The sequence below is a fragment of the Schistocerca serialis genome, chromosome 6 (genome assembly GCF_023864345.2).
Source record: "Schistocerca serialis cubense isolate TAMUIC-IGC-003099 chromosome 6, iqSchSeri2.2, whole genome shotgun sequence".
Taxonomy (NCBI): domain Eukaryota; kingdom Metazoa; phylum Arthropoda; class Insecta; order Orthoptera; family Acrididae; genus Schistocerca; species Schistocerca serialis.
In genome coordinates, this window is record NC_064643.1 from 342,266,710 (window position 1) to 342,287,361 (window position 20,652).

Sequence of the window (20,652 nt, forward strand, 5' to 3'; positions counted from 1 at the left end):
GACTGAATTTTCGCATTATAAGAGTATTGAAGGGAGATCTGTTGTAACTGTTACAAACCACTCAAAAGCCAAGATCACACAAAATACTGTTTTTATTCGAGAGAACCGGTTTCAACGGTCTTAGCTGTCATCTTCAGATCTTAAACATCTTTTTGTAGTAAAACAAGTTCTCTTTACGCTGAACCTCAAGCACAAGATGTCAATTGGATAAAACTCAGGGTGTTATAAACGTTTGTCATCGCTAAAATATTTAGAAACACTCAGCACGTTGTCCAAATGGCCATGTCCATATACATATTGCTCACAAGTGGTTGTTACATGATACAAATATAGTACACAATAGCATCAAACGTTTATAGCTTGCTGAATTTCACCCACTTGACATCGTGTGCATGAGGTGCAGCATAAAGTGAACATGTTTTGCTACAAAAAAAAAAATGTATAAGATCTGAAGACGACAGCTAAGATTGTTGAAATCGGTTGTCTTGAATAAAAAAAAAAATTGTGTAGTCTTGATTTCTGAATGGTCGAGACACTGAGACTTTTGATTACACCCCTTTCTGTTGTGGATTAAAAGTCTAGTGGACAGAGCTAAAAGGATTTGTGCGCCGGAATACCCGGACGCCGAGTTAAAACATCTAAAGCAGGCTTTTGAGAAGAACAGGTACTCTAGTAAGAAAATAAACAGAGTTTTGCGACCGAATAACAGGAGGCCTAAGTACAACGATAGGACACAGCGATGGAAGAACACGGTTTCCCTATCCTTCATCAAAAAAGTTACGGATCAAATCGGCGATATTTTAAGGAAACATAACGTTCGACCGATGTTCAGACCAACTAAGAAAATAGGCCAAGTTCTTCATTCCGTTAAGGATAAACGTCCCCCTCTGTCTGCAAGTGTTGTATACAAGATTCCGTGTACGTTTGTTAGAGTCTACATTGGAAATACACAGAGAAGTGTGAATACACGGTTGAAGGAACATAAAAGTCTTTGCCGACTAGGGAAAACAGACAAGTCAGCCGTGGCGGAACATACACCTCCGTCGGCTGATCACGTAGTGAAATTTTCGGAAACTGAAGTTTTGTGTACTACGACGCACTATTATCCACGGCTATGTAGGGAAGCCACCGAAATATGTAAACATGGGAATAATTTTAACAGGAAAGAAGAAGCTATGAAACTCAGCGATATATGGACAATGGCGTTACAGAATCGATGAGAAGTTTTTATCTTGGACGTACTATGATCGATAGTTTTATTTTATCCTTGACAAGATTTATCTCTGCGGTCACGTGAAATCTAGACCACGCTCACTTTCCACGGTACTTAGGCCGTTCTTCGACGTACGACTCGTTAGTCGGCAAGAGTTAGCACAACCAGGAGCACCTCCGAAGATGTCCAACGTAGCTTTGGACGAAACGTCAGGGACAGAAAAGTTCCATGGAACACGGACATGCAACCCGGAAGAATTCTCGGCAGCTACGTATCTTGCCGCCACATTTCAGTCGTCCTGTGTGTCGAGTCCTGAAGCGACAGTTTCCAGGAAAATGGATTGGCAGTGGTGGTCCTGTATCATGGCGTACTCGATTACCTGTTTGACCCTTCTCAATATTTTTGTGTGACGAGAAATGTGCAGTCTTCTTACAAAACCCCTGTTGAATCAGAAGAGGATCTGGTTGCCATATAGCAGCAGCAATAGGAGTTGAGGAGACTTCCTCAGCCTTTCACCGTGTTAGATAGAATATGACCCGCTGGTGCAGCCTCTGTTTACAAGTCAATGGCGGCATTTTTGAAACTTTACTGTAACTGAAGTAACTGTGTTGTGTTAATGTTGTCTCTGGTGATAAAGAATGAAAACTTGTTTGTGCTACTTTTTGTCCTCACAAGGAAACACTGTAGAAAACGTGGTTTCATTGTCCCATGCAACTTCCAAGATTCTATTGGTTTAATTAATTTTCATCCAGAGAAAATTCCTTCCACAGGTTAAAAAAAAATCATCTCAGGAATACATGACATTAGAGAAAAAGTTTTTTTTTCGGTGTACCGTGAAACCTCCCACAATTTGTAGATTTAAATATTTTTCACCCAGTATAGAGACAAGTAATCGTTTAACGTTGTTACTAAAAATGCAGAACTGTGTTGACCCATTTACCTCAGATTTTTACTCCATACGCTAATAAACGTTGGGACGGACATGTTTGTGGAATATAAATATCTATGTACCATATAAATCGTAGGTCTTGTTAGCAAACCAGTTCAGATTTCTGCACGATACTTTACTAAACGTTTGGATGAACATAAGCTACATACATTTTAATATACATGGTATATAAATGTATGTACAATAATATACAAAGAAGAGACGTCGTTAGCAAAAATTTCAAGAAGTTCATGACCGGTTTGCTTCAAATTTTGACATAACACTCGAATAAACTTTTGGACAGACGTAATCAATATGTTTTTAATATATGTGACATACAATAACATATGCATACACGTTATAAAAATTGATGTATATATGCATGTACGGTTGTATATATGTATGTGTGTTTCACATCACCTCCCACATCACTGGACCGATTTCAGCCAAACTTGGTATACACATTACTTAATGTTTGAAAAGAATGGCTGTGAAGGTAAGAACCAGGTACGCATAAAACGTTAGGAAGTGTGCGGAGGGGGTGGTGTGGGATGAGGGGGGGTGGAGGGTAAAAACTTAGTGTAGCCCACTACGTGCGAATGCCCTGTCTTTATTCATACAGTATTTGCGGTTGAGAGCTCTAGGTGACTTAAAACAAGCTTTATACATAATTTCAAATATTGACGAAACTTTTTCTCGCTGACACCTCCACAAAATGATGAAAGGAAAAAAGTTTATCGCTCGGTACATTTTCGCTGTTCGTGCAGTAAAACTGCAGCATGAGGCACTACATTTTAATTTTAACTTGTTTATTGCTAAGTGTTTTCGCGTCACATTTTGTAGACAGTATTCACATACGCCGCTGGATGTACCTGCAAAATTATGTCATTATACAACACATAGTTCCGGAGATATGATGTCGCAAATACAGAGCTGCGTGAAAATGAAACTGCTGCTCGAAATTCGCTGGAGGGGCAGGTGGAATTTGTGTACAAATGAGAGTGAATTATTTTAAATATATGTAGCTTGTGTGTACGTATGGGTAAAAAACTTCTCCTAAACTCTCGCATCGGTATCAGCCAATGTTGGCACACATTTTGCTTACTATCTGGAAAGCAATACTGTAGGGATAAGAACCAGAAATCTCGTATTAGGGTGGGGGTGATAACGGGGAGAGAGAAGGGTGGAGGAAGGAAGAGATGAACTAATAGAAGACTGAAATAAGTACGAGGCTATTCGGAAAGTAAGGAACAACCGGTCGCGAAATGGAAACCACAGTGAAAATCAAAATTGTTTTATTTGCAACAGTTAGCTGCATCCTGCAGTTATTTCTGTACGTAGTCTCTGTTCCCACTTACACATCTGTTGCAGCGTTGTACCAACTTTACAATACCCTCGTCACAGAAGGCAGTCTCCTGCGCTTTTCGGCAAGTTTCTACATTGGAATGCAGCTCGCTGCTCATGCAAAAATGTTGTCTTCATAACCATCGGTTCATTTGAGCAGAGATGAAAATCAGAGGGAGTGAATCTGGACTGTGTGGTGGGTGATGAGACACTTCCCTTCGAAAACGCTGCAGGAGCTCCTCAGTGCCCCTGCAGTGTGTGGGTGAGAACTGCCATGAAGAAGGAACTGCGTGACAGTTAAGTTATGTGGGGTTGCATGAAATCAGGCGAAATCACTGTGCCATCACCTACACTTGGCGGGAGACATTATTTTCTTGGTACTTTTATCCACTCACTGTGCGCTCAGAACTAAGAAGAGTGACGTGACACTTTCTATGTGCATGCTAAAGACATTGCCCAACTCATCTCTGCAGAGCTTCATCGAATTTTCACTATGTTTTCAATTTAGCAAGAGATCGTTCCTTACTTTCTGAGTAGCCCTTGTATGCACCCAGGCATCGCCAGGTACCAACTAGTAAGGCAATGATCACAACAGACACAAAATGCTTTAAGGTCTAGTTTTTAACACAAAATTTGTTACTTAAAATATGTTTGCTATAGAAGTACCCACTGAGGCTTGCACAAAAATGCCAAAGCATGTATGTGCATTAAAAATAACATTTTTTTGCATACTGTTATTATTTTAATCCCGATAATTTACTATGAATATGTCCTACAAGCAAGGGAGACCTTCCATAAACCCTGGTCGGCACTGGAGGATTGGAGCTAGTTTTGTTTTATTTCATACGGAACCACAGTGCATTTTCTGATACCTGTTTGTGTGGTTATTAAACTGAAGACTTGCTTGACACGTGTATGGCGTTTTAGAGGGTTTGTCTCCCAGTCAAGTCGTCGGCATAGGGGACGAGGCAACTAACGTTGATGTGCACACAGACAGGATATCCAACATCACAAATTAAATTCCTACGTTAGCTCTATTAAACCGCACGTTTCATCCCTTGTCCATATGCTAGTTGTGTTGTTCTGTCTGTGGTGTATATGGATAAAATCTTCAATATCCGTGAACATGTAATAATACAAAAAGAAAAGATACGTGTCGGCGGCAGGAAGGACCTCGTTGCTCACCAAATCGAACAAACTCACTCCTGACACTTTATTTGCACAAAATTAAGTATTTCAGAAATTATTTCTATTAATTTCTTAAGGAAGTCCCTCAACGTTTTGGAAAACATCAAGGCGAAAAAAGTTCTGTACTCCAATCCTATATCAAATTAACCCCTATTCCGTATCATGGTGCCTCTACCCACTACCCTTCCCTTTTTTTAATAGAAAAACGGTAGGCTTATTTCCGATTTCACAAAAACAGTATCAAAAGTGACCAGCTTGCAGTGAAATGACGTAAATAAGGTGGCAGTTAATTACAATAAATTACAGCATGCATAGAATGAGGAATGGTATTAAGTCTGTAACAGTAGAATATGGAAACAAATTTAACAACGTACTCCATTCGAGAGATATCTTCGCTGTCACCTTCAACTGCTGGCAGTTCAGCATCCACATTCTCTTCTTCTTCTTCAGGCTGAGGTTCCTCTTCATCAATACCCAGACCCAACTTAATCATTCAGTAACTCTTTGATTTGTACCCTTAGTGCCAAGACTGAAGCTTCATAAGAAAGACTTCGGATTTTGTCGTATAAACTTCTATAGGATCTAATCGCCGATACGTTATAAATTTACATTTAATTATAACAATCTTAACAAGAAAGACACGTTTTTCATGAATCTTTAATGTGCAGTTGCCTCAAAACTGCTTACTCTGATAACACGCGAGCTACAACGTGATACTAGCTAAATACGAAAAAGTCTAACCACTAATATAGCGTTCCCCGTAGTTTACTACAGCAAATCGTACCAGTAACGACTCGTTCTCGAGATATTCAGTGTGCTGGTGCTTAGAAACAGCCTGTATTCATAGGATGTAAAGCATAATATAAAACAGCACAACGCAGCGCAGGTCGCACCAGTGTTTAAGAAGGGTAGTAAGAGTAATCCATCGAACTACAGACCTATATCATTGACGTCGGTTTGCAGTAGGGTTTTGGAGCATATACTGTATTCAAACATTATGAATCACCTCGAAGGGAACGATCTGTTGATACGTAATCAGCATGGTTTCAGAAAACATCGTTCTTGTGCAACTCAGCTAGCTCTTTATTCGCACGAAGTAATGGCCGCTATCGACAGGGGATCTCAAGTTGATTCCGTATTTCTAGATTTCCGGAAAGCTTTTGACACCGTTCCTCACAAGCGACTTCTAATCAAACTGCGGGCCTATGGGCTATCGTCTCAGTTGTGCGACTTGATTCGTGATTTCCTGTCAGGAAGGTCGCAGTTCGTAGTAATAGACGGCAAATCATCGAGTAAAACTGAAGTGATATCAGGCGTTCTCCAGAGAAGCGTCCTGGAACCTCTGCTGTTCCTGATCTATATAAATGACCTGGGTGACAATCTGAGCAGTTCTCTTAGGTTGTTCGCAGATGATACTGTAATTTACCGTCTAGTAAGGCCATACGAAGACCAGTATCAGTTCCAAAGCGATTTAGAAAAGATTGCTGTATGGTGTGGCAGGTGGCAGTTGACGCTAAATAACGAAAAGTGTGAGGTGATCCACATGAATTCCAAAAGAAATCCGTTGGAATTCGATTACTCGATAAATAGTACAATTCTCAAGGCTATCAATTCAAACAAGTACCTGGGTGTTAAAATTACGAACAACTTCAGTTGGAAAGACCACATAGATAATATTGTGGGGAAGGCGAGCCAAAGGTTGCTTTTCATTGGCAGGACACTTAGAAGATGCAACAAGTCCACTAAAGAGACAGCTTACACTACACTCGTTCGTCCTCTGTTAGAATACTGCTGCGCGGTGTGGAATCCTTACCAGGTGGGATTGACGGAGGACATCGAAAGGGTGCAAAAAGGGCAACTCGTTTTGTATTATCACTTTATAGGGGAGAGAGTGTGGCAGATATGATACGTGAGTTGGGATGGAAGTCATTAAAACAAAGTCGTGTTTCGGTGCGGCGAGATCTATTTACGAAATTTCAGTCGCCAACTTTCTCTTCCGAATGCGAAAATATTTTGTTGAGCCGAATCTACATAGGTAGGAATGATCATCAAAATAAAATAAGAGAAATCAGAGCTCGAACGGAAAGGTTTAGGTGTTCGTTTTTCCCGTGCGCTGTTCGGGAGTGGAATAGTAGGGAGATAGTATGATTGTGGTTCGATGAACCCTCTGCCAAGCGCTTAAATGTGAATTACGGAGTAATCATGTAGATGTAGATGAATATTGGCTTCTACTGAACAAGGCAAGTGCAATATGTCGTCACGTTTCCTGTGGGTCTCGAGCTTTCTGCCTGTGACGTGTGGGTTCTTGCTTCCTATTGGTCCTACTTTACGCCGAAATATCGCAGAACTTATTTTGTGTTTCACATGATTACGTGGCTCATCCATGTGAAGTAGAAGGAAGTTCCGTCACAATACTCGTAAGAGCCACGTCAACGTCATTTAACTCGTACCGTGTACAGACAGCTTAAGGAATTCAAGAAATGGGAAGAGCGTCACACATTTGGCCGTGAGGTACGGTGTATTTACGTCGTTGTGACGGCGCTCCGTGGGCGCTATGTTTTCCGGACGTGTCGCGCCCTGTAACTGCCCCTACAGCGCAGTTCCGACGCACGCACCCGCTGGGTTTTAATTACGGCCCGAGAGTGGCGCTTAGTATGGAAAGTGGCGTCCCCAATATACATGTTAAGCGGAGTTAGGCGCGAGGGCCAGTGGCGGCGGCGGCGGCGGCAGCTTCCTGTCCTGGCGAGAACACAGTTGTTCCAACAAGTGTCAGCCGCTCTCTCTTATCTGCCCCGGTGGCTGCCCGCGCGACTCTGCCCGCACACTTAACGCGTGATTATTCTTCCCACGTGGGGCCGGCGGGGCGGACGACAAAGGCAGGCTTATGTAGGCCACATCGAGATTATAATCCGGATTTACGGTTCTGAGCTGCCACCTTCTGGCCACTCGGTATACACCGGAACGTACAGCGTTACAAAGTGAAACTCAAACATACTTCATCATTCTTCTTCTTTTTCTCTCTCTGGTTTACAATGTCGCCGGTGAGAGTTCACCAACAGCGCTCGTACAACTGCAATTACTGGAGGCAAATGTGTTTTATTTGCCACTAATGAGCGAGTTCGGCGCGAAGTGCACTTTTAAATTACAATTATTCCATTCACACCCTGACTAACGTTGAAGCAGTAGTAAGCATTATTCAAAGATCGGTGACAGCGCAAATTTTGGAGACCAGCAAGAAAACTTGTGGAGATTGAAGTCATGTGCTGCAGGTCGGCTACGCCGTTGCTAGCGCAACCAGGAATTTCAGTCTGAAGTTAAATCTGTGTCCTTCTCGTGAGGTAAACAAAATGTAACATACGTAACTCACAGAGAGTGGGTTGGTCGATTAGTGGCAAGTGTGTATACTACGTGACATCCATGAAAAACTAAACAATCCTGGAGTAATACTACTACATAAGATTATTTCTGAACATAATAAAAAACAGAAACACCAGCAACTGAATGAAATATTGACAAGATTGTTGATAGTTAATATGGTACTAAGCTGTCAAATTATAGGTTAATGCACAAAAGAAAAAACACAGCCACAGTCGAAAGGAACAGATAAACACAAGCGCGCAGATGCTACAAAGGAATCGTTTTTCTAAACGACGATCGCAAAGAAACAGCAAAACCAGGGGAAGCTGAAATCCCGCAATTTATTCAGCGAATACGGAAGTGTTACAATGTAGACAGTTGTTTATAAATTCTGCATCTACATTTATACTCCGCAAGCCACCCAACAGTGTGTGGCGGATGGCCCTTTACGTGCCACTGTCATTACCTCCCATTCCGGTTCCAATCGCGTATGGTTCGCGGGAAGAACGACTGTCTGAAAGCCTCCGTGCGCGCTCGAATCTCTCTAATTTTACATTCGTGATCTCCTCGGGAGGTAAAAGTAGGGGGAAGAAATATATTCGAAACCTCATCCAGAAACGCACCCTCTCGAAACCTGGACAGCAAGCTACACCGCGATGCAGAGCGCCTCTCTTGCAGAGTCTGCCACTTGAGTTTGCTAATCATCTCCGTAACGCTATCACGCTTACCAGATAACCCTGTGGCGAAACGCGCCGCTCTTCTTTGGATCTTCTCTATCTCCTCCGTCAACCCGACCTGGTACGGATTCCACACTGATGAGCAATAGCCAAGTATAGGTGGAACGAGTGTTTTGTAAGCCACCTCCTTTGTTGATGGGCTACGTTTTCTAAGGGCTCTCTCAATGAACCTCAACCTGGTACCCGCCTTACCAACAATTAATTTATTTGATCATTCCACTTCAAATCGTTCCGCACGCACACTCCCAGATATTTTACAGAAGTAACTGCTACCAGTGTTTGTTCCGCTATCATATAATCATACAACAAAGGATCCTTCTTTCTATGTATTCGCAATACGTTACATTTGTCTATGTTAAGGGTCAGTTGCCACTCCCTGCACCAGGTGCCTATCCGCTGCAGATCTTCCTGCATTTCGCTACAATTTTCTAATGCTGCAACTTCTCTGTATACTACAGCATTATCCGCGAAAAGCCGCATGGAACTTCCGACACTATCTACTAGGTCATTTATATATATTGTGAAAAGCATTGGCCCCATAACACTCCCCTGTGGCACGCCAGAGGTTACTTTAACGTCTGTAGACGTCTCTCCATTCAGAACAACATGCTGTGTTCTGTTTGCTAAAAACTCTTCAATCCAACCACACAGCTGGTCTGATATTCTGTAGGCTCTTACTTTGATTATCAGGCGACAGTGCGGAACTGTATCGAACGCCTTCCGGAAGCCAAGGAAAATAGCATCTACCTGGGAGCCTGTATCTAATATTTTCTGGGTCTCATGAACAAATAAAGCGAGTTGGGTCTCACACGATCGCTGTTTGTGTTTATTTTTTCAAAGACGGGCATAATGTCACAACGAAGGAAAGAAATTCATTTTTACGCAATTATTCTTTATCTTGTCGTTAGTTTTCCTACCTCACCCCATGTCTGTGTGGAACTGTATGAAGATGCCAATACCATCCATCTGCAGGACCTGTAAACTGTGGCGTGTGCATGCTGTGCAGAAAAACTGATGACAAGATTTATTTTGAACTGGGCAACTGAGGAAAAATTGGTACGTTAGCACATTGTAACTACGATACTCATAGAGGCTATAGAAGTGCGATTGGTAATGTATTGTTTGTGGTAATACAGTCGTTAATCGTAGGTTTCTTTTCATATTTGCTGTAAAAGATCTGACGATGATTAACACCGAAACCGATAATCATAACGAAGCGCATATGCGATCCATGGCTGAAAATAATTGCAGTAAAAATGTTTTCATGTTTCTTTGTGATGTAATTGCGTAAAAGAATTATAACTTGTGGAATAAAAATTTGTTAAAAAGCGTAAATGTCAGAACACACATTCCAAGGTCTAGGGTTCAATCCCCTTGACCCTAGGATTCTTTTTCAACGTGTTGTCATCTCTGGCAATTATTTGTGGCTGAAGAATACTAATCTCCACTACTGTTCGAATCCACGTCAATCTCTAGGTCCTCCAATAACCGGCTTGTTACGTTAGTTCAAAAGTCAAAGTAAGGCAAAGGCATACCTTCTCTACTAGAATCATGTTTAGTAAATCACAGAGATGTTTAAATGAATGTTCTGACTGAAGACAGCTTTCCTTTTTGTAGTTCTATGTAGCCGTAAAAGGATTTCATGACATATTTCCCTTGCTAAAGAACTGTGTGACTCAAGTCTCCTCTAGTCAATATTTCCATCTGCTACAGTAGCTTTACCTTGGTATAGTAGTGCTACCAAGAACTTCGAACTTCGAGTCGCGCTGGCCAATCGGATTGCTTGGCGGCGAGATTTGAGCTCGCTGTGGCAGCGTGAAAGCCATACAAAGCACTTTCTGCTTCCACCTGTAGTTGTGAATACCTTCTGCCGTCTGCCGACTTGTACGGACATTTGTCTTGTGACATTGTAGTGAGCACATTGAAGTTACATCGTCGAGAATTATTAGTGTTGCTTGCTTGCATTGGCGTTAAAAATATGTTACGCGATTCATGTTATGGGATTAATAACACATTTCAGTGAGTCATCCGAGCATACCAGTCGCTTTTCGTAATTCTGTAATGAGTTTTTAAGTGCTACTACTTGTATATTTATTTAATGGTATGGTTATTTTATACAATATACAGTTTATTTAAGACAAGTGATTTTATACAATGTACATATCATATAAGACAAGATTAAAATTTGAAGTCCGTGTTTTTCAACCAATTAATTAAGTTACTACTTGTGATTGTTATGAATATGGAGTTAAGTTTCAGTCTGTCGTAAATGTATGGTTATGTTCAGCCACGTGATCCATTGCAGGTATTTGGGTGTGTCATTCACAAACTTATCTGTCTATTTCCTGAATAACAATTGAGTTTAAAGTCAACTCTCTCGGAATTGTTTTCTTCACGAAGTCATTGGTCAAACCTTCGAACTTTAATGCTTATCCTCACTTATGCTTATTTAGCTTTCTTCATGAAAGTGCCACGTTCAAATGCAATCTGTTTCAAATATCTCTGGAACTGCCTCCAACATAACGTTATTTTCCGATTTTATATGCAGTTTTCAGCTAAGGTCAGTCCGAGCTGGAGTGATGTTCAAGACAGATGTTGCAGTGACGAAAACTGACAGACTTTGCTTTCAAATAAGTCATTTCCCATTCATTATGTGTCACAAAATAAAGTGTACAGTAACATTTGTATTACACGTGGCACTTCTATAGGGAGTGATACATTAATCCTGACAGGTTGTAATAAAATCCGGCCGGAGTGGCCGAGCGGTTCTAGGCGCTTCAGTCTGGAACCGCGCGATCGCTACGGTCGCAGGTTAGAATCATGCCTCGGGCATGGATGTGTGTGACATCCTTAGGTTAGTTAGGTTTAAGTAGTTCTCAGTTCTAGGAGACTGATGACCTCAGAAATTAAGTCCCATAGTGCTCAGAGCCATTTGAACCATTTTGTAATAAAACAGTTTTGGTTGCAATTTGTCATGATTTAAATTCCTCTTTACTCCGCTGCGCGTTGAAAGTTGGTTCACTAAAGCATATTTCACTAAAAGTAGGTCCGCAACTCGTGGTCGTGCGGTAGCGTTCTCGCTTCCCGCGCCCGGGTTCCCGGGTTCGATTCCCGACGGGGTCAGGGATTTTCTCTGCCTCGTGATGACTGGGTGTTGTGTGATGTCCTTAGGTTAATTAGGTTTAAGTAGTTCTAAGTTCTAGCGGACTGATGACCATAGATGTTAAGTCCCATAGTGCTCAGAGCCATTTGAACCATTTTTGAACTAAAAGTAGTTGTATCATGGAGAAATTTCATACAAAGGAAGATGTTTACAGATGACGTAATATGCTGTGTACTTGTACATTAAAGTTAGAAGATAGTAACAGGTCAAACGGAGTACAAGCCCGTGTTGGGAAAGGGTGACAAAGAAACTAACCCGGGATTTGCCCTAAGTGATATAGGGGATCTGAACCGCTCTTCTCCAAAAACGAATCCAGCTGCACCAGCGCACACGGTAAGCTTGAGGACCTTTTATCGCACGATCACTAAAGAAGGTACTAGAGGCATGCTGCGTTTCAAAACAACGTTGGCACTGTCTGAAATATCACATCAAGTATTGATCGTCTGTTGTTAGCACCATACTACTATTTCCCAAAAATGCCTCTAATTTAATCATTTTTACTGTCTTAAATCATGAAAAAGTGTCCCATCGGTAATATGTGGAAGAAGAGCTAAAAGCGCTCGAAATAGTGGGCAGACTTACTTACTTACAGGGTGTTTCAAAAATGACCGGTATATTTGAAACGGCAATAAAAACTAAACGAGCAGCGATAGAAATACACCGTTTGTTGCAATATCCTTGGGACAACAGTACATTTTCAGGCGGACAAACATTCGAAATTACAGGAGTTACAATTTTCAACAACAGATGGCGCTGTAAGTGATGTGAAAGATATAGAAGACAACGCAGTCTGTGGGTGCGCCATTCTGTACGTCGTCTTTCTGCTGTAAGCGTGTGCTGTTCACAACGTGCAAGTGTGCTGTAGACAACATGGTTTATTCCTTAGAACAGAGGATTTTTCTGGTGTTGGAATTCCACCGCCTAGAACACAGTGTTGTTGCAACAAGACGAAGTTTTCAACGGAGGTTTAATGTAACCAAAGGACCGAAAAGCGATACAATAAAGGATCTGTTTGAAAAATTTCAACGGACTGGGAACGTGACGGATGAACGTGCTGGAAAGGCAGGGCGACCGCGTACGGCAACCACAGAGGGCAACGCGCAGCTAGTGCAGCAGGTGATCCAACAGCGGCCTTGGGTTTCCGTTCGCCGTGTTGCAGCTGCGGTCCAAATGACGCCTACGTCCACGTATCGTCTCATGCGCCAGAGTTTACACCTCTATCCATACAAAATTCAAATGCGGCAACCCCTCAGCGCCACTACCATTGCTGCACGAGAGACATTCGCTTACGATATAGTGCACAGGATTGATGACGGCGATATGCATGTGGGCAGCATTTGGTTTACTGACGAAGCTTATTTTTACCTGGACGGCTTCGTCAATAAACAGAACTGGCGCATATGGGGAACTGAAAAGCCCCATGTTGCAGTCCCATCGTCCCTGCATCCTCAAAAAGTACTGGTCTGGGCCGCCATTTCTTCCAAAGGAATCATTGGCCCATTTCTCAGATCCGAAACGATTACTGCATCACGCTATCTGGACATTCTTCGTGAATTTGTGGCGGTACAAACTGCCTTAGACTACACTGCGAACACCTCTTGGTTTATGCAAGATGGTGCCCGGCCACATCGCACGGCCGACGTCTTTAATTTCCTGAATGAATATTTCGATGATCGTGTGATTGCTTTGGGCTATCCGAAACATACAGGAGGCGGCGTGGATTGGCCTCCCTATTCGCCAGACATGAACCCCTGTGACTTCTTTCTGTGGGGACACTTGAAAGACCAGGTGTACCGCCAGAATCCAGAAACAATTGAACAACTGAAGCAGTACATCCCATCTGCATGTGAAGCCATTCCGCCAGACACGTTGTCAAAGGTTTCGGGTAATTTCATTCAGAGACTACGCCATATTATTGCTACGCATGGTGGATATGTGGAAAATATCGTACTATAGAGTTTCCCAGACCGCAGCGCCATCTGTTGTTGAAAATTGTAACTACTGTAATTTCGAAAGTTTGTCTGCCTGAAAATGTACTGTTGTCCCAAGCATATTGCAACAAATGGTGTATTTCTATCGCTGCTCGTTTAGTTTTTATTGCCGTTTCAAATATACCGGTCATTTTTGAAACACCCTGTACTTACTTACTTACTTACCCACCTACCTACTTCCTCCTGAACGACGGGTTTGTGCCCTGTCCCGACCTCGGATTTCAGACCATCCCTTTCTTCTTCCAGTAGGATGATATTCGTCCGCAAGTTACAGGAATCTGTTTTTTTCCAATCATAGAAGACAGTCTTTCTATTTGACTCTATTGTGAGACACATTGTCATTAAAAGAAAATATTTTAATTGCTGTCTAATTTCTTCATTCCTTTTCCTATCCTTTAGTGAGTGACCTTTTATTACTCTCAGAAATCTCGTTTCACGTGCCTGTATTTTATTTTTGTATTCTGTTCACCTACGTCTCATTCCCATGCATCAGAGTCGGGGCCTCCATAGTATTACAGAAATTAATCCAAGTCACTCTCGTACCTTACCTTTCAGTTTTCTTCCAGTTGTTCCGCACATACGAACGAAATTCAAAAAGTGAGCTACACATTATAGCAGGCGAAGTAACGTTTACTGAATGCTGAACTACCCGTCAAACGGACAAAGGAATATCACACCATTTTCCAACACAGTCGCCATGCAGAAACCGTTTACTAAGGATGGAGGACGCATTGTATTTGTCCTCATACCGCCAGAATTCCACGGTGAATCTGTGAGCAACTGAGACGTTTTGCCCACGAGAGTCGTAGTCTCTCGTACTTCAACCCTGGAGTACGTTTCCAGTTGCCGCACTGTTTCAATTGCACTCTGCGATGCATCTGATATCCGCACTGCACCAAAACTGTGTCTGTAGGAAATGAAGAACGTGTTCTGTTTTCTTGCAATGGGCCACTCTTGTTGCGGAGTGGCTTAGGGTGAGGCATTTACAGGCATTAATCCTCAATGATGCACGTCACTGTACTCGAGAACTGGCATATGTTATGAACTTTAATCATTCCACATGTGCATTGAACGGGGAAGGTTCAAAAATCGGGTGTATGAGTACTTCATGTTCTAAGCCAAAATCACAAAAATCGGCAGGTTGCCATTTGTGCATCTCTGCTTGCTCGTCATCAATTGACTCGCGAACACCACCATTCCTATCCTGTATCGTTACTGGTGACGAGAAATGCTGTCTAACATAGGGAAAAGAAGGGAGTAGCTAAGCAAAAAGAGAGCAGCAACTTCCCGTACAAAGATCTGCGAGCATCAACAAAAAATGTCATTTGTCTGGTGGAACAGTGACGGTGTAGTGTACTGCGAATTTCTTCCCCGAGGTGTAACCATCCCTCCTGACATTTATTGTCAACAACTAAGACGTCTTGCACACGCAATCCAAAACCAACAACCAGAAAGACTGCGTGAAGTGATGCTTCTCCACCATAACGCCCGCCCGCATTCTGCTGGAGTGATAAAAAGCGCTATGCACGTGTTGGGTAGGGAAGTCATTCCGCACCCACCTTATTCACCTGAACTTGCGCCCTCATATTTTCACCTTTTCCTCTCGCTACCGAACAACCTTAAAACTGCCTTCCCGGACGAAAATGCGCTCCGAACATGGCTTGATGAGTTCTTCGCCTCAAAACCACGTGATTTCAAAAGTCGCGGAATCGAAAAGTTACCCCAGCGTTGGAGGACTGTATAATATAGGAGAATATAATGTTAATGACTAAAGTCTCTGTTAAGTGTTTCTGTTGAGTTCATTAAACTTACGCAAAAACGCTACGAACTTATGAAGCAACCCAACACTTTCAATTGTCGTGTAATTTTTATAAAGGTGATCTCTCCGGCATCTATTCCTCAATCACTCCTTACAATCGTAAGTTGCAGTTCATGCTTCCTCCTCTGTATTTCTCACAGAAATGAGGCTCCACATACAGTACTTCTGCGACACTCTCACGACACATTACACAAACCAAACGGTGCAACTCTTCGTTAGATCTGTCCTCTCTTCTGATAACCAAAACTATTAAAGGCCTCATACCGATAAACAGCATACTAGAATTCTTTGAACGATTTTTTTTTCGTTTCTAACAAAGACGGTGAGGGTAAAGACGAAGAAAATTTTACTCGAGGATGATAGCTAGAAAACGTTTTGTTGCTAAAACAGAAACCATCGTTGACATCTGCTCCTGTTCCAAGTGTTTTGCGAAGTCGCTGGGTTCATTTTAGGGTTAATAGAAAACGTATTCCGCTGACTATATAAAAATTATCAGGTAGCTTTGCCGAGGGTGCGCAAAATGTTCAGAAACTATGAAAAAAATCAACAACATTTTCGTGTTTGTTATTTATTATAAAACGCAAGGGCTACACTTTCGAACATGAAATGTATGCCTGTTGTGTTGGATGAACTTTCGTACCAGCAGCGCACAATTAAACGGAATATCATTTCAAGAAACCAAACGTAGATGGCATACAGATGATATTCGTTAAGCGAACGTCTGTCAGCACTCAGTTCCCGAGCTACCACAGAAGAAAGATTATACACTTCAAATTAAAACCATATATGTCCATCCTTAACGAGATATCTGCGAATGACAAAGCGGATATTTCTACTACTGGGAATCGACAACATAGCCTGAAAGGATTCGCCGTAAGAGACTTGTTGCCAGCTGTTAATCACCAGGTCAATCTAGCTCTGGCCGACGTGTTAGTGGAGAGCGGATCTGACGGAATTCCACGTCCACGAGTATCCGCATCATTTGTTAAACGTCTGCTGCTTCTCCGGCAGTTCATCGACATTGCGCAAAAAAACTGAAAACGCATAAGATATCCGGATTCCCAGACTAAAAGGACTAGTTTTCAGTGGTCACTGATCGAACGAAATTGCGCTGTGGTTGATCCTCTGAATGTTTAACAGCCAACGAAAGAATGCCGCCAGTTGGCAATTTCGGAATTTCTACATGGAAACAACTCTTCTGGCCTGGGACTACCGTCTGCCCTGAAACATCTGGTGCTCCGTCATTCCGCAAGAACGAAACCGAACCGCTCTTGTTTAGAACCAGAACATGTCGAGATTAGAAAATAATTTCTTTTACACCGTGTACAAATTTTAGGGATTGATCAAACAGAAGATACGGAACAAACAGACTGCGGTCTAATATGCACTGTACCATGGAGCCACAGTTACAGTATGTATGGTTTTCATCTAGACGGTGGTACTGTTCCTCATGTCATCTACATCTACATTTATACTCCGCAAGCCACCCAACGGTTTGTGGCGGAGGGCACTTTACGTGCCACTGTCATTACCTCCCTTTTCTGTTCCAGTCGCGTATGGTTCGCGGGAAGAACGACTGTCTGAAAGCCTCCGTGCGCGCTCGAATCTCTCTAATTTTACATTCGTGATCTCCTCGGGAGGTAAAAGTAGGGGGAAGCAATATATTCGATACCTCATCCATAAACGCACCCTCTCGAAACCTGGACAGCAAGCTACACCGCGATGCAGAGCGCCTCTCTTGCAAAGTCTGCCACTTGAGTTTGCTAAACATCTCCGTAACGCTATCACGCTTACCAAATAATCCTTTGACGAAACGCGCCGCTCTTCTTTGGATCTTCTCTATCTCCTCCGTCAACCCGATATGGTACGGATCCCACACTGATGAGCAATACTCAAGTATAGGTCGAACAAGTGTTTTGTAAGCCACCTCCTTTGTTGATGGACTACATTTTCCAAGGACTCTCCCAATGAATCTCAACCTGGTACCCGCCTTACCAACAATTAATTTTATGTGATAATTCCACTTCAAATCGTTCCGCACGCATACTTCCAGATATTTTACAGAAGTAACTGCTACAAGTGTTTGTTCCGCTATCATATAATCATACAATAAAGGATCCTTCTTTCTATGCATTCGCAATACATTACATTTATCTATGTTAAGGGTCAGTTGCCACTCCCTGCACCAAGTGCGTATCCGCTGCAGATCTCCTGCATTTCGCTACAATTTTCTAATGCTGCAACTTCTCTGTATACTACAGCATCATCCGCATGGAACTTCCGACACTATGCCCTATGCCCTATGCCCTAGCGCCCTCTCCTGCCATAGTAATTGGTGATGTTGTGTCCGATTCTCTTTTCTTGCTGACTCACCTTGTAGTTGATGTGATACAGCATTGTACACAATGGTTCCGTACTCGAATTGAGTGCTTGACGACAAGGAGTTTTCTTATGGAAAGGCAAATGGCAATGGGCGGCGGACAGCAAGGTTGTGTCAGGATATATATCCACAGCATTCTATGTTTGTAACAGTGTTTCGTCGTTTGTCTGAGACAGAGTCGTGTCAGGAGGCAGGCAATCGTGAAGGACGTGCCTGAAAAGTTCGGACACCAGACTTAGAGGCAAATGTGATTAACACTGTGGAAGGCCCTACAGTAAAGGTAAGCCAGACGACCGAGTGAAACATTCTCTATGATAGCTGTTACCACCCTGATCACTTACAGAGCGTATCGACTTTCCACATCAGGTACATTCTGTCACTGGATTGTTCACCAGGTAACCACGATTCCGGGATTTGTATCATCCATCCCATTCGCAGTTGAGGCAACCTTTATACGGAACGGAATCTTCAACTTTCATCTGTGGGATAGCATGCAGAATCCTCATGGTATGGTGACAGCAATCATCAGCATCGGTGCAGCCGGAATGTGTTGGGTTGGGGTAATTGGCGACCGTATTTTGGGAACAGTCCTCCTCCTTCAGAGCGTAAAGGCCGGAACTATGGGCGTGACATTGCCTGCCCTGTTGGAAGAAGTACCATCGATGATTCGAAGGGTTATGTAGCTGTTACATGATGATGCTAGAGCCCACATCGCCTGTCACGTCCGGATACATCTCAGTCGTGTCTTCCCTAGTCAATGGATCGAATGAGGGGGTCCAGCTCCATGGGCTGCTCGTTCACCGGATCTAAGCCCCTGCGATTTCTGGTTATGGGGCCGTCTCAAAAGTGTAGTGTATACAGAGCCCTAGGTACCAGATGTGGAGCCTGCCGCTGTGGCCAAGTGGTTCTGGGTGCTTCAGTCCGGAACTAGGCGGCTGCTACGGTCGCTGGATCGAATCCTGCCTCGGGCATGGATGTGTGTGATGTCCTTAGGTTAGTTAGGTTTACGTAGTTCTAGGTCTAGGGGACTGATGACATCAGATGTTAAGTCCCATAGTGCTTAGAGCCATTTGAACCATTTGAACTTGGAGAAAGTGTTTGCGCAGCAATCGCCGACATAGTGTAATTGAGGCGGAATAAGGGGAACCAGCCAGCATTCGCCGAGAAAACCGCCTGAAAAACCATCCACAGACTGGCCAGCACACAGAACCTCGACGCTAATCCGCTGGGCGGATTCGCGCCGGGGACCGGCACGCCTTCCCGACCGGGAAGCAGTGCGTTAGACCGCACGGCTAACCGGGTTGGCTATGCTATCTTAGTGGAAGGACTTGTATGCCCGCATGGTACCGCTCCACTGGTTGACGTCGTGTTACACCAATAACCTTCACATCATCCACATATTGCTTCCAGCGGACTGCATCCTCCATTGAACCAAACAGATGGAAGTGGGAATGTGCGTGATTTGGGCTGTAGCGTGAATGAGGGGAAACATCTCAGTGAAATTTTGTGCTCTATTCTCTGGTGAGCAGATTTGTTTGAGGCCTTGCGTTGTCATGGAGAAAGAGAAATTCGTTTGAATTTTTATGGCGTTAAACACGCTAAAGTCATTTCCTCAATTAACCGAGGGAGCGCAATACATTTCAGAGTTGATTGTTGCACCTTGAGGGAGGACATCAAACTGAGTACCCTCTCAGAATCCCAGAAGATCGTCGCCATGACTTTACCGGCTGAAGGTGTGCCTTTAAACTTTTCTTCGGAGCAGAGGTGCAATGGTGCCACTCCACGGATTGCTGTTTTGTTTCCGATTCGATGTGATGAACCCAAGTTTCATCGCTTGTGACGATTTTCGACAAAAAATTGTCACGATCTGCCTCGTAACACACAAGCGATTCCTCACAGACGGTCCTTCGTTGCTCTTTATGGTGTTGTGTTTGGCGGCGAGGAACCAATTGGGCACATACCTTTGAGTACCCAAACTGGTGGTAGAGTGTATCAGAACTACCAACAGAGTCGTCCAGTTGTGGATCGAGGTGGCTGATTGTGATCCGTCGAGCACCTCGAATGAGACTGTCCACACGTTCCCACATTTCAGGAGACACAGCTGTGTGCGAGAGATCGGAAAGGTTTGACCGACCTTTTACGATGTCAGACGCCTCGCCCACAGACTCGCCGTGCTTTTGTTCACTTCAAGGTCTCCGTAAACATTCTGTAAATGCGTATGAATATCTGCTATGCTCTGATTTTCCGCCAGAAGAAACTCTATGACAGCTATTTGGAACGTACCTCCGAGACAGACGCCATTCTGAAGGCTACGCATAGCGGTGCCACCTATTGGAATTATTTCACGATGCTCCAAAATAATTCCACTGATTTTCAGGCGAAATTGGCCGAGGGAAAAATGTGTTGCATTGCTTTTTTAACACGCCAATGGGATGTCTGGATGCAGGACCTACCCTGCGGTAGGGTGGGAATCTTAGGAAGGTGTCGCTGCGTTAGAAGACGGAGGTAGCCGTTGGACGAGACCGCCGGGGT